The following is a 12,286-nucleotide window of genomic DNA, read 5'->3' as shown; positions in this document are numbered from 1 at the left end:
GTCTGGTGCTGCACAAGGGATGACCAGAACGGGAAGAATCTATACTCCTAAAAATTTGGAAGAAACAAACAAGGAAGCTGCTGCCAAACAACCCATCATCAAAACTGATCCAAATGATCTCTGGAGGAAAGTATATGTAAGATAATACTCTGTTGTTGATCATCTGAACAAAACTCCCGCCCAGATATCCATCTTGTCACTGCTACAGAATTTCGAGACGCATAGGAATGCTCTGATGAAAGTGTTGAATGAAGCGTTCATGCCCAACAATATCACCAGCGGAGAAATAGCCAACATGGTGGGGCAAGTGCTGGAGAGCCACAAGATCACCTTTCACGAAGATGAATTACCACCTAAGGTATTGAGCCACAACAGGGCACTGCATATCATAATGCAATGCGAGGATAAGTTCATTGCTAGGTTTTTGATAGACGAATGGTCCAACCTCAACATCTGTCTGTTAACAACTCTGAATAGGTTGGGCAAGGGTTTGCATGAAATACGAGCAGAAACTATAAATGTGAAGGAATTCAATGGGTCACAAAGAGCCACGATTGGGGAAACCAATTTATGTTTGCAAATGGGTCCCACTTGGTTCGATGTCGAATTTCAGGTGCTAGACATATCCTTGTCACACCTCTTTTTTCCTACGCCCGCAGGGGCGTAGAGGGAGTTTTTCCAATTAAAGGACAATCGAAACGAGATTTATTATTTAATTTAGAGTCGTCATTTGGGAGATTTATGGTGTCCCAAGTCACCGGTTGAATCCCAAATCGAGGAAAAGATTGACTCTGTATTACAGTCCGCGAACCAGAAATCCGGATAAGGAATTCTGTTAACCCGGGAGAAGGTGTTAGGCATTCCCGAGTTCCGTGGTTCTAGCACGGTCGCTCAAATATCATATTCGGCTTATTTATCTGATTTTTATACATGTTGAACCTATGTGCAAATTTTAACTTTTACCGCTTTTATTATTATTATTTTTAACGAGAATTGCAACGTCGTGAAAACACATCTCGAACCATGTCACATCAATGCACCCGTGGTTATTGACACATTTCGACTCCGTTGAGATTTGGATTTGGGCCACATAAATGTGCACCCGAGTTTAAGAAAGTAAATTATTAAAAGCGCGTCTAAAATGACTAGCGCGTTATTACCTTTGGAGAGGGCCGTGAAATTCACTAAACGGCCCATCTCGAATTCTAAATATTTCATTTTTATTATTAAGGGCCTCGCAATTTATGTATTTTTGTTTGGCGAGGCTTGTCTCATTTATTATTTAAAAGGCAAACCTAAAAGCGACTATGATTTGCTATTTTTATTTTGTCTCTAAAAAATAAAGAAAAGGTGGGCCCTAATTAGTTAATATTAGAAAATCCTATAGTCTATCAATTGAAAATTAGTATACCAAATACCATTTCAACTTTAGGTCTAAAGAACCCAATCCATATGCTGGGTTGAGTTTGAACTATACGACTCGGTTATTTGATTCTGCTAACATTCATGAATAAGTTAACTGATTCAAATTCAAGTAGACTATTGATATTAACCATTAACATGCAATTACTTGTTGCTACGTCGAAACAGTGAGCTTGACGACCAAAGGAGAGGACATCAATAAATAGCATGTTGGGCTGTTTGAAAAGCGCGTTTAACCTGAAAATGGAATAAGCACCACATGATTGACTTCTGGATTAGTTGTAGGTCCAAAAAATACCGATATTCGATTTTTAACTCAATGTTAACTGAAATAAGTACTAAACTATACTAAGTTTGCAACTAATGTACACGAATTAACAGTTTAACAATCCTAATTAAGTACAAACCTCACAGTCTACATTTCATTGAGTTATAGATCAAATTGGACTATAAAACTACTTATCATCTATATCTACTGAGCTACATGTACAACATTAAATAATTAAGGGCCCAAGCATTTCCATTTCATGTTTACATCTCAAGGCTACATCAAATTGAGCTTAATTATGTACCTGGATTGGAGTGAACCGAAGAATAAAGAGGAAGTCAGCAGTAGTACAACACAACAAACAACAACAACAACAAATAACACCAGCAGACATCCAATTGGAATTCAGAAACAGCTCCAAACCCAGTTTTAAATCAGAAACAGCTCCCAACCCAGTTTCAAATCAGAAAAATAAAACTTGACCACAGCTCATAACTAGTTGTGAGCCCAAACAACAACAACAAATAACTCCGGGCAACTAATTGGACCTCAAACTCAACAAGAAGACCAACCAGTGAACCTCAAACACTCCAGTAAACAGGCTGGAAACTGGAAACTACCCCCAACAATTGAAAATCAGGCACTTTACTTCAATCTTGCAATGCTCTTTTTTACTAATTAAAGAAGGATTAAATGCAGAACCTAAGAGAACTAATTGCAATATATTTTGGTTTTCTGTTCTTAAACTCTCCCCAACTCTCTAAAAAGCTGAATGCCTTCCTTTAAAATGCTGTCTAAGACAGCCCTTAAAGAAAACTCTCCAAAACTTTTTTTTTTATTTCTCTTCTCTTCTAAGGTCTGCCCTAAGTCCCTCCACTTATAACCAAACACTGGCCTTGCCTGCTCTCAAGAGCACTCAAGCAGAATTAAGAAACTAATTCTTCCCATGATCTCCTTTAGAATTCCACTAGAGTATCTTTTTTCCCCATTATCCCTTGTCCTTTCCTTATTTAATGTTCAAACAGGCATGAGCAACATATTTTAATCAATCCCTTTTAAGCCTTCCCCTACCATTATGTTTTGTTCCCCATTAGCACTTAAACAAATGCATTAATTTAATGTTGCCTTAGCACTTACTGGACATAACACTTAAACCAACCACTTTTAAACTTTTAAGTCCCAAATAATCCCCTTAAACCCCTATGATTACTATCCTACCCCAATCACTTTAAACCTATATGAAACCTCAGCTATAGCCAATTTAAGCCTATCAATTGACTAATTAGATACATGAAACTAACGCCCAATCAACAACATTAGGATAATTAAACAAAGGTTAGATTCATATCAGAACAACCTTAGCAGAACAAACAAGTAGATTCGAATCATTAAACTTAATCATCAATTTAACTCAAATCAAATCCAACAGTATTTCAACTAAGATGGGGATTCAATGATTCAGGACAATTGTCAGACTTGACTATTAAGGTCAAGAAATTGATTCATACAGATGCATGAGAGTAAGCTATATATATTGAGAACAAATATAACTCTAAATTAACCTCGAACAAAATGCTGGAACAACAAGTATACTGGCTATGAGCCCTGAGGCTGAAAACACAAAGGTTGGAAGATAAAACAACAACCAATAACTTGAGGAGAACAACTGAACTACAGACATGAACAGGTCCATCGATGAGACCATTTAATTGATTCAACATATGCCAATCGACCAAGATGAGAAAACTGGACCAGAAAAAGGTCCGAAAGAGGAGGAGGATTAATTGACAAACATAGCAATGAAACCTAATTAGGCAAACAACAAACAACAATCAAAAAGAAAAAGTAAAAGAGGAGAAATACCTCAAAATCAGAAGCCCAAATGAACTCTGTTCTCATTGACACTTTGTCTTGAAATTTTGAAGCTAAAACGAACCTTAATCGAGTGTTCTCGACTGAGAACACTCGACTAAAGTCGATTAAGACCTCAAACCTTTAACTTCGTACACAGTCTGAAGTTTGGTTTCTCTAGGGTTTGCCTTCGATTTGAAATAAAATTCGAGAGGCTCTAACAATATTCGGACAGAACCGGGGTGGGATTTGGGATGAGGGTAGCTAGGTGGTTCAATGGTGTAACTTTGGTACTGATTGGGTAGGTTTGAGGTCTGAGGTCTTGCCTTCGATCTATGATTCGAAGCAATCCGCCACGATTCAAGGGAGATGGTTAGAGGGGTTAGGTTGGGGAGGTCGAGGGGAAGCTGGGGTGTGAACTTGGTGGCGATTGGACAGATTAGGGTTTTGTTCGATTCTTCGATCTAAGATTCGACACGTCTGGTACTGATTCGAGGAAAACTGATTCGGGATTTGGAAAGAGGATGTCGTGGGGAGGCTGTGGTGTAATTTTGGGGCTGTTTGGACCACCGAAACCGTCGTGAGGCGATTTTCGGTGGGCGTAGGGCGGTGGTTGAAGGGGGAGGGTGTTGGGCCTCTCTCTAGTTAGAGAGGAAGGCGAAGGGGGAGGGGGGTATGGCTTTGGGGGGGCGGGGGTATGGTTTGGGCTTATATATGGGGGAAAGCGATTTGATCCTAGCAGTTAGATCAATTGAGATCAACGACTTGGATCAACTCACTTAAAGAGATGGTGTCGTTTGGTTTTTGTGAGGGGATCGGGTTAGACCGGGTAAGGGAATGGGTCAAAACGGGTTATGGGAGGGGTGATCTAGACCGTTGGATCAAGTCATATCAACGGCCCAGATTGGGCGTTAGAGAACGATGTCGTTTTGGCCGTCTATGAGACCAGCTGGTTTGGGCCTGGGTTGGGGTGTGACATTGGGCCTGAACCTTTCTTTTAAAACCAGCCCAGTCCGATTTTTAACTCTTCTTCTCTTGTTTCTTCTTTTTCTTTTATTTTCTTTTTGATTCCTAATTACCAAAATTCAAAACTAACTTAGAAAATACTAACTAACCCTTAATAATAATTATCACACAAAATTAAATATAAAGATAATCACACAATTTGACATTAAACCCTAAAAATGCGAAGTACGTTATTTTTCAATTTTTCATTTTCGTAAAACAAATTACTGTCTAATTAATCCTAAATTGTAAATGCAAATGCAACACATATATTTTTGTATTTTTCTTAATTAAAGTAAAAAAAATGAACATGCACAGACAAGTACAAATAATTCACAAGCAATGCAAAACTATTTTATTTTGAATTCTTTGGGAGTAGTTCTTGTGGGGCAAAAATCACGTGCTCACAACTGCCCCTCTTTGTCCGGAAACACGAAGAGTTTTTGTGCAAAGATAAAGTGAGCGGATACGAGCGATTTTTTTCCCGTTAGGCTACTCCGTGTGAAGCATTTTTGAAAGATTTGACCGAACCTCTGCTTCAAAGGTTTCCTACATATCCCTGGCTAAAAGGGAATCAGGTCAATGTAGTTCGGGAAGTTTCGGTAGCTGGGACTACCATGAAGCTGTGGTTTTATTGTTTGCTATTGCTGTTGCTGCTATCTGCTTACTGACCTCCTTATTACATCATGCTACAAGAAAACAAGAAGCTAAACTAAACTAGGAGTTACAAAAATCTTATCTAGATCTTCAAACTCGCTCTTGTTGCCTTGCTTTCTTGTTGGCTTGTGTTTCTTCTGATGTTTCTTTCTTTCTTGTGAAATTCGAATTGTTTCTCCTTCGACATGCGAATTATCTTTCTTTGACCATTGTTGCCTCTCTTTTGACTTCTGCACTTGAGTTTATGCTGGGGGCTTTTGTTGCAGTCCTCCGCTCTCCGGGCGAGCTCCTGACTTATACTAATACCTCAATTCTCCAAGCGGGCTTCTGAATTCAATTACAACAAACAATAACACCTCCATTCTCCAGGAGGGCTCCTGACTTCGTCAACGACTTAAAAATATAACACCTCCATTCTCCAGGCGGGGCTCCTGACTTCGACTATAAAAATATAACACCTTCATTCTCCAGGCAAGCTCCTGACTTCTGTTGTGACTTAACAAGATAATACCTTCATTCTCCAGGTGGACTCCTGACTTCAATAAACCTTAAAATATAACACCTCCATTCTCCAGGCGGGCTCCTGACTTCGACTATAACTTAAAAATATAACACCTCCATTCTCCAGGCGGGCTCCTGACTTCGACTATAAAAATATAACAACTCCATTCTCAAGGCGGGCTCCTAAATTCTACTAATACCTTAAAATATAACGCCTCCATTCTCCAAGTGGGCTCTTGACTTTGACTATAAAAATATAACACCTCCATTCTCCAGGCGGGCTCCTGACTTCGTCAACGACTTAAAAATGTGTTCTATCGCCGTTGTTCCTTCCTGCCTCTTGAACCATTTTCCTTCTAAATTGAATTATCTTCTTTCAGAACTGCTTCCCTCAAAACTTGTGTTTCATTCCTCTAAGAACTACTGGGGATAATGCCGGTGTTTCAAAAAATATGTTATTTTCCTCCTTCAAAGACTACTTCCCTTAATGCTGGTGTTTTTCTTCCTCTGGAACTACTTCTCTTAAGACTTGTGTTATCTTCCTCCCGAAATTGATTTCTTTAAAACTTGTTTTGTCTTCTGCTGGGGATACCACTTTTCTCCAAACTTGTGTTATCTTCCTTCTTCCCCAAGTGGGTACCTGACTTCCAGAAAATTTTTAAAATGAAAGAAAATTTTCGGCCCCAGTTTGACAATCTTTCTTGTGGCACGTCTTTTCGTCATCAATAACATTTCCTGTCCCTACTTCAAATCAAAGAAAATTTGTTAGTTTAGAACGTGGGGGACGTTCCTTCTAGGGATGGTTTTCCCTTTTTTCTTTTTTCCATGCTCTGCATTGTTCGACCATCTTGAAACTTCGCCGATAACTTTCGACCTTCTTGATGCTTCTGTATTTGCCAACTTCTCAACCGTTATTTTCCACTTTTACTCCATACTTTCCACGACATCTTAGAGCAATCCATCATTTGGTCTTATAATGACGTCTTTCTTGTCCTGTCACATTATTTTCGACCTGTCTTATCCCCATTTACCTTGCACCATGTTGGTGACTGGTAGTTGGCTTTGAAAATCCTTCTTAAAAACAAACTACTATAAAAAATCTTTAACCAAAAGAGATGAAAGATGATGACTTCAAAAGATAAAAAGAAAAATCTTCCTAAAGAATTGTTTTATGAGAAGAAAAGGAAAAGGACTTATCTGAATGGTATAACCGATCTCAATGATCATGTCGTGCATTTCGGATTAATCAACCCAATCTATTATATCACTCAATCTTTCTGATGGCCTTACTTTGCATTTCAAAAGGTCCCACAACCCAGCTCTTTTGCCGAATCAACATATTTGTTCTGTTTGATGCCTCGACGGATCATTTCTGTCAACCTTACCTCGTTTGTCCACTTTCAATTCCTCGTCGCCTTATAGTTCCCTTCGAGGGGTTTTCACTAATAAGAATCTCTCGTTTCTCTCAACTCCTGTCGTCTTATGGTGCCTGTGAAGGTTTTTACCGATAAGACTCTCTCATTTTATTTCTCTCTACTTGGACCGGGGTATTACCCTGATATGAATCACTTCTATTTGCTTGACTTGTCATCTCTCGAAAAATTGATCAGAAGGTCTATCTTTGGACCGTAATGGGCTTTTGGATGGGATTAGAAAGAAAGGGTATCAAAGGCTCAAAATAATTTGACATGGGTTTAAGATTACAACCTTTGGAATCACATTTCTCATTACAGATACAACCTCTGCCCCAGTTTCTTGCTTGGGGATTTTATTTTACTATGACCGAGCCGTAAAGCTTCCTACGTACCCTTAACAGGGATCAGGTCAAACGTAGTTCACACCTGAATTTCCTTGTTGTTATATTTTTCACTTCTTTTCTTTTCTCCTTTCTTTTCTTTCTTTTTCTCTCTTTTTCGTTATTGATTCCAAAATAGGGGTATGAAAGAAATAAATAAGGCTCAAAAAGGGGAACAAAGGGTAAAGTGGTTAGATAGTAGAACAAATTGCCTTCGTCATTTCAATCTTCGAAATAATGCCAAATACAGACAATCAACAATTGTACCGAATAAATCATACATAATATCTTTTTACTGCATCAGAATTGATAGCCATGTCTATGCATTTTCCTTCGATATCTGTTAAACATAAAGCACCATTGGACAATACTCTGGTTACAATGAATGGCCCTTGCCAATTCGGGGAGAACTTGCCTTTGCCTCAGCCTGATGTGGAAGGATACGTTTCAGCACTTGCTGGCCCACTTCAAACTTCCGGGGACACACCTTTTTGTTGTATTCTCTTGACATTCTCTTTTGATATAACTGGCCATGACACACAACTGCCAATCTTTTTTCATTAATCAAGTTCAACTGCTCCAGACGGGTTTTGACCCACTCATCATCATCAATCTCAGCCTCAGTGACAATCCGAAGGGACGAGATTTCAACTTCCGCAGGTATTACGGCTTCAGTTCCATATACCAACAAATAAGGAGTTGCCCCTACTAAAGTACGGACAGTAGTGCGATAACCCAGCAATACAAATGGTAATTTTTCGTGCCATTGCCTAGAACCTTCTACCATTTTCCGAAGTATCTTCTTTATGTTTTTGTTGGCTGCCTCAACTGCTCCATTCGCCTTGGGACGATATGGGGTAGAATTGCGGTGTGTAATCATAAATGTTGACATACCTCTTTCATCAAATTGCTGTTAAGATTAGCACCATTATCCGTGATGATCACCTTTGGGATTCCAAATCGACAGATGACATTTGAGTGAACAAAATCGAACACTGCTTTCTTGGTCATAGATTTGAAAGTTTTGGCCTCAACCCATTTGGTGAAATAATCAATGGCTACCAGAATGAACCTATGCCCGTTGGATGCTGCTGGCTCAATTGGTCCAATGATATCCATGCCCCAAGTAACGAAGGGCCATGGCGCTGACATTGTGTGTAATTCCGATGGCGGAGAATGAATCAAATCTCCGTTCTCGGTGTATCTGGAACTGATGACATTTGCGCACAAAACTAATACAATCTCGCTCCATGGTGAGCCAATAATAACCTGCTCGAAGAATTTTCTTTGCCAATACATATCCGCTCATATGTGGTCCGCAAACTCTTGAATGTACTTCGAACATGACAGACGTAGCTTGTCTAGCATATATGCATATTTACAATCCCAGGTCTGGTGTTCTTTTATACAAAACTCCTCCACTCAATAAACATCCGCTTGCTAACCGTGAATTGTTCTCTTTTGATCCCCAGTGGCTTGCACTGAGTATATCCCTATTCTGATGTATTCCTTGATATCATGGAACCATGGTTCACCATCAAATTCTTCTTCAATCATGTTTCAATAAGCATGATGATCTCGTACTTGAATATGTAAAGGATCAACATAGGCTTTGTCCGGATGGTGCAGCATTGACGCTAGGGTAGCCAAAGCATCGACGAACTCATTATGGACCCTTAGAATATGCCTGAACTCCACTGATCTAAAACGTTGACAAAGATCGTGCAAGCATTGTCGGTACGGTATGAGCTTCAGATCTAGAGTTTCCCATTCTCCTTGAATTTGGTGCACCAGAAGATCTGAGTCTCCCAAAACTAGAACTCTCCGGACATTCATGTCTGCAGCTAGCCTCAAACCCAAAATGTATGCCTCGTATTCGGCCATATTGTTGGTGCAAAAAAACCGAAGCTGAGCCGTAACAGAATAGTGATGCCCTGTTTCAGAAATAAGCACAACTCCTATTCCGACTCCTTTCATGTTAGCAGCCCCATCAAAAAAAAGTTTCCAAACTAGTTTTCCAACCTATTCTAGTTCATCAATGTGCATCACCTCTTCATCAGGAAAATAAGTCCTCAGTGGCTCATACTCTTCATCGACCGGGTTCTCAGCCAAATGACCGGCCAATGGTTGGGCTTTCATCATAGTCCAAGTCACATAGATTATGTCAAACTCTGTGAGCAAAATCTGCCACTTTGCAAGTCTTCCTGTCGGCATAGGCTTTTGAAAGATATACTTCAACGGATCCAAACGCGAAATAAGGTAAGTAGTGTAGTATGACAAATAATGTTTCAACTTCTGTGCCACCTAAGGTAGGGCGCAACATGTCCTTTCCAGGTGAGTGTACTAAACCTCATAAGCCATAAACTTCTTGCTAAGATAATATATGACTTGTTCCTTCCTGCCGGTGACATCATGCTGCCCCAGTACACAACCAAATGAATTTTCCATGACTGTCATGTAAAGAATCAAAGGTCTCCCTGGTTTTGGCGGAACCAGCACAGGTGAGTTTGTCAAGTAACCTTTTATCTTATCAAACGCTTCTTCACACTCATCAGTCCACTTGATCGCAACATCCTTCCTCAACTCTAACAAGTTGTCGTGAGCTGAGCAATAAACCTGCTGATGTAGTTCAGTCTTCCTAACAGACTCATCACTTCAGTCTTGTTCCTCGGAGGGGGAAATTATTGTATGGCTTTGATCTTTGATGGGTCCAACTCGATGCCTCGCTGACTGATTATGAATCCTAGCAGCTTTCCGGATGGAACACTAAATGCACACTTGGCGGGGTTAATCTTGATGTTGTACCTGCGAAGCCTCTGGAAGAATTTCCTCAAATCGCCGACGTGGTCGGCCTGATGCTTTGATTTTATGATCACATCATCTACGTATACTTCAATCTCCTTGTTTATAATATCATGAAATACAGTAGTCATCGCCCTCATATAAGTTGCCCCAGCATTCTTCAAACCAAATGGCATTACCCGGTAGCAATATGTTCTCCTTGGTGTGATGAACGCCGTCTTTTTCACATCTTCTTCGTCCATTAAAATCTGATGATGCCCTGCATAGCAATCCACAAAAGATCCAATCTCACGCTTGGCACAATTGTCAATCAGAATGTGGATATTGGGTAGTGGGAAGTTATCCTTCAAACTTGCTTTGTTGAGATTGCGCTAATCGACGCATATTCTAATCTTGACATCCTTCTTCGGCACAGGCACGACATTAACCAACCAAACAGGATATCGGGTGACCTGGATAACCTTCGCATCTAACTGTTTGGTAACTTCTTCTTTAATCTTCACACTCATATCAGTTTTGAATTTCCTAAGCTTTTGCTTGACGGGAGGGAACGCTGGATCAATGGGCAATTTGTGGACCACTAAATCAGTGATTAGACCCGGCATGTCATCATATGACCAAGCAAAAACATCTTTGTACTTGATGAGTGCTTTGACTAACTCCTCCCGGATTTCTGGCTCGAGGTGGACACTTATTTTAGTCTCTCGGACATTGTCTATGTCCCCTAAATTGATGGCTTCTGTGTCATTCAAATTTGGTTTGGGTTTTTCTTCGAGGTGAATTAACTCCTTACTAATCTCTTCGAAGTCTTCATCCTCATCATCATATTCTGATTCGTAATCACAATCTACCTCTTGAACTAACATTTCGGGATCAGATTGATTTTTAAGACTGGGCTAAGGATTCCTTATGCATGCCATGTCATTAGAACCAACGTAAAAAGAACTGTATAGAAAAGAAAAGAAAACAAAAAGAAAACAATCAGGAATGAAAAAAAGGAAATTGTATTTCATTGAATGATAAAAGATAACAAAGTTTGCACACTCAAACAGAAAGAAAAAAAAATGAAATATGGATTACAACCCTGGAATAATCCGTACAGACTTAAAGGAAAATCAAAGCGAACTTCCAAGACTCCTTCTGAGTAGGGAGAGGAGTAGCCTTCCAATTATTAAGCTTTGTTTTTGGCCCGAAAAACTGCACTTCCGTGTTGCTAGAACCCTATCCACTTTCCACCATGTTCACATTATCGAACAACTTCTCAAATCTTTCAATCAACTCCTTGTCAGGATTAATCATAGCACTGGGAATTGCTGACACTGGGCGACTCCTCGTACCGGACTGGACAAATGATCTGGAAAGACGTGGGACCGGCTTTGGAAGGACCCAGGTCCTCTGTTTCAATTTCCTGGCTCTTTTTATGTCTGCGGCTGTGGGCTTGAATCCCAGACCGAATGTTCCCAAGTTTTCAGGAAGAGACACGGGATGTATGATACCTTGCAGATCTGACCCTAAACCTTTTCCTGGTACAAAACCATTCTTTAGCATTTCATATGCTACCATGACTGATGCGGCATTTATCCTCGGGCTTGGGATACACTTCCCTTCTGGAACTTTCTCGACTGGCATTGCGTCAGAAACTTGGTAGACCCATAGTCCCTTGTCATCTTCCACTTCAATGAATGGCACAATGGTGTTGCTGTGAGCGCACAAATTATCTTCGCCGTGCACAACTATTTCCTGTCTATCCCATTCAAACTTGACCAGCTGATGGAGTGTTGATGGTACTGCTTTAGCGGCGTGAATCCACGGTCGCCCTAATAGCAAATTGTAGGAAACAACTATATCCAACACTTCTACTGGACCTATGGTCAGTTCCAACATTATGTCCCCGACTGAGTCTTTGCCTCCGCCGTCAAATCCCCGCACACAGATACTATTCTTATGGATCCTCTCCTATTCTACTTTCAGCTTGCTTAGAGTGG

Source organism: Nicotiana tabacum, chromosome 20 (genome assembly GCF_000715075.1).
Source record: "Nicotiana tabacum cultivar K326 chromosome 20, ASM71507v2, whole genome shotgun sequence".
Classification (NCBI taxonomy): domain Eukaryota; kingdom Viridiplantae; phylum Streptophyta; class Magnoliopsida; order Solanales; family Solanaceae; genus Nicotiana; species Nicotiana tabacum.
Note: the sequence above shows the minus strand (reverse complement) of the source record.